The sequence below is a fragment of the Homarus americanus genome, unplaced genomic scaffold (assembly GCF_018991925.1).
Source record: "Homarus americanus isolate GMGI-L3 unplaced genomic scaffold, GMGI_Hamer_2.0 scaffold39675, whole genome shotgun sequence".
NCBI lineage: Eukaryota > Metazoa > Arthropoda > Malacostraca > Decapoda > Nephropidae > Homarus > Homarus americanus.
The window spans coordinates 16,940,303-16,943,273 of NW_024736071.1; positions in this window are offsets into that span (position 1 = coordinate 16,940,303).

Sequence of the window (2,971 nt, forward strand, 5' to 3'; positions counted from 1 at the left end):
TGTTCCTGTAGATTCCTCTAAGCTCTGCCCTTGTAGGTTCCTCGAAGCTTCTGTAGGTTCCACTAGCCTCAAACACTTACCGTCTGAGCCACGCCATTAACGCGGTCACCAGGTATCACATCATAATGCCACAACAACAAAACAGATGCTGCCTCATTCATCTGTTTGGGGTTAGGTTAGGTTATTCAGGGTTTGTCCACGGACGTCACAGGTGGTTAATTAATGCTCAGGTGGTGGGTGTAGGAGTTCATACAGATGGTAAGGTAGATGGCTCAGGGTCAAGGTAGCTGCCTGGCTGAACGGATGTGAGTCAGCTGGTAAACGTAAATTTAAAGGCAGCTGTAATAGGTGACGGTGTGGCAGTGACGGCAGGTGGGCGTTTGAATGAAGTGTGTGTGTGTGTGTGTGTGTGTGGACGGGAAGACAGCAGCCAGCCCCTCCGGCACACCACCTGTTTTTCTTTGACTATTATGGGTCTCCACCACCACCACCACCACCACCACCACCACCACCACCACCACCTTCACCTCCACTTCCCTCACGCACCCGACGGCCACCAGTCACACTTCACACCGCACCACCATCTCTTCTCTTGCACCCTCCTCCTCCTCACCTATACATTCCCCTTCCTCCGTCCCCCCTCCTCCCCTTTTCCTCTTCCTCCTCCTCCTGTTCCTCTTCCTCACCTATGCACTCCTCTTCCTCTCCTCCCTTCTTCCTTCTCCTCTTCTCTTTTAAATGTCTTATAAACTTCATATGTGTGAGGGTGTGTGGGTGACAAGGGGTGGGGTATTAGGGTGTGTGTGTGTGTGTAGGTGACAAGGTGTGGGGTATTAGGGTGGTGTGTGGGTGTGTAGTGACAAGGTGTGGGGTATTAGGGTGTGTAGGTGACAAGGTGTGGGGTATTAGGGTGTGTGGGTGTGTAGGTGACAAGGTGTGGGGTATTAGGGTGTGTGTGTGTGTAGGTGACAAGGTGTGGGGTATTAGGGTGTGTGGGTGTGTGGGTGACAAGGTGTGGGGTATTAGGGTGTGTGTGGGTGTGTGGAGGCGTCTAGGCTCCGGATACGTGAAATATTAGCGTGTGATTTAGGGACGCGAGAGACCGGAGGTTGTGTGTACCTCGGGCAGGTTAACAAGCACCACTTATACTGCTGTTCTCCTGCTTCTGCTACCTGCTGTTCTTACTGCTACTGTTGCTGTGGGATGGTGGTGTTACTGCTACCTGTTGCTGGGTGATGGTGGTGTTACTGCTACCTGTTGCTGGGGGATGGTGGTGTTACTGCTACTGTTGCTGTGGGATGGTGGTGTTACTGCTACCTGTTGCTGGGTGATGGTGGTGTTACTGCTACCTGTTGCTGGGGGATGGTGGTGTTACTGCTACCTGTTGCTGGGGGATGGTGGTGTTACTGCTACCTGTTGCTGGGTGATGGTGGTGTTACTGCTACCTGTTGTGGGGGATGGTGGTGTTGCTACCTGTTGCTGGGGATGGTGGTGTTACTGCTACCTGTTGCTGGGATGGTGGTGTTACTGCTACCTGTTGCTGGGGGATGGTGGTGTTACTGCTACCTGTTGCTGGGGATGGTGGTGTTACTGCTACCTGTTGCTGGGGATGGTGGTGTTACTGCTACCTGTTGCTGGGGATGGTGGTGTTCTGCTACCTGTTGCTGGGGATGGTGGTGTTACTGCTACTGTTGCTGGGATGGTGGTGTTACTGCTACCTGTTGCTGGGGGATGGTGGTGTTACTGCTACCTGTTGCTGGGATGGTGGTGTTACTGCTACTGTTGCTGTGGGATGGTGGTGTTACTGCTACCTGTTGCTGGGTGATGGTGGTGTTACTGCTACCTGTTGCTGGGGGATGGTGGTGTTACTGCTACCTGTTGTTGTTGTTATTGTTTCTCTTGTTATCTCCTGTTGCTTCTGTTGCCTGGGGGTGGTTGTGTTACTGTTACTGGAGGGGGGGGAGGGTTGCTGTTGCTACCTGGTGTTGTTATTTGCTGTTCATATCTACTGATGTTACCTGCTGCTGCTACGTGCTGCTGTGGGAGTTAACGAAATTGTTCCGTGTTTTCTTGAATTATTCCGGATCCTCTTGAACTGTTGTGTGTCCGGTATTGTCACCTAGACCACCACCTGCCTTCCTCTCTACCTCACCTACCTTCCTCTCTACCTCACCTGCCTTCCTCCTCTCTACCTCACCTGCTCTCCTCTCTACCTCACCTGCCTTCCTCTCTACCTCACCTACCTTCCTCTCTACCTCACCTGCCTTCCTCTCTACCTCACCTGCCTTCCTCTCTACCTCACCTGCCTTCCTCTCTACCTCACCTACCTTCCTCTCTACCTCACCTACCTTCCTCTCTACCTCACCTGCTCTCTACCTCACCTGGCCTCCTCTCTCTACCTCACCTACCTTCCTCTCTACCTCACCTGCCTCTCTACCTCACCTGCCTTCCTCTCTACCTCACCTGCCTCCTCTCTGCCTCACCTGCCTTCCCTCTCTACCTCACCTGCCTTCCTCTCACCTCACCTTGCCTTCCTCTCACCTCACCTGCCTTCCTCTCACCACCTACCTTCTTCTACTCACCTGCCTTCCTCTACCTCACCTGCCTTCCTCACCACCTGCCTTCCTCTACCTCACCTGCCTTCCTCTCTACCTCACCTACCTTCCTTCTACTCACTGTTTCCTTCTCTACTCACCTGCTCTCCCTCCTCTCTACTCACCTGTTTTTCCTCTACTCACCTGCCTTTCCTTCTCTACCTTCCCTACCTACGCCAATACCTTCCTAACCTACTCCTTTTCCTACCTTCCTCCTTCTTCTCCCTCTTCCTTCCTCCTCTCTCCCTATCCTTCCCTTTCTCCCTCTCCTCCCTCAGCTAGGTGTGAGTGAGGAAGGTGTCTGCCAGCTAGGTGAGGAGGAAGGTATCTAGCCAGGTGTGAGTGAGGAAGGTATCTGCCAGCTAGGTGTGAGTGAG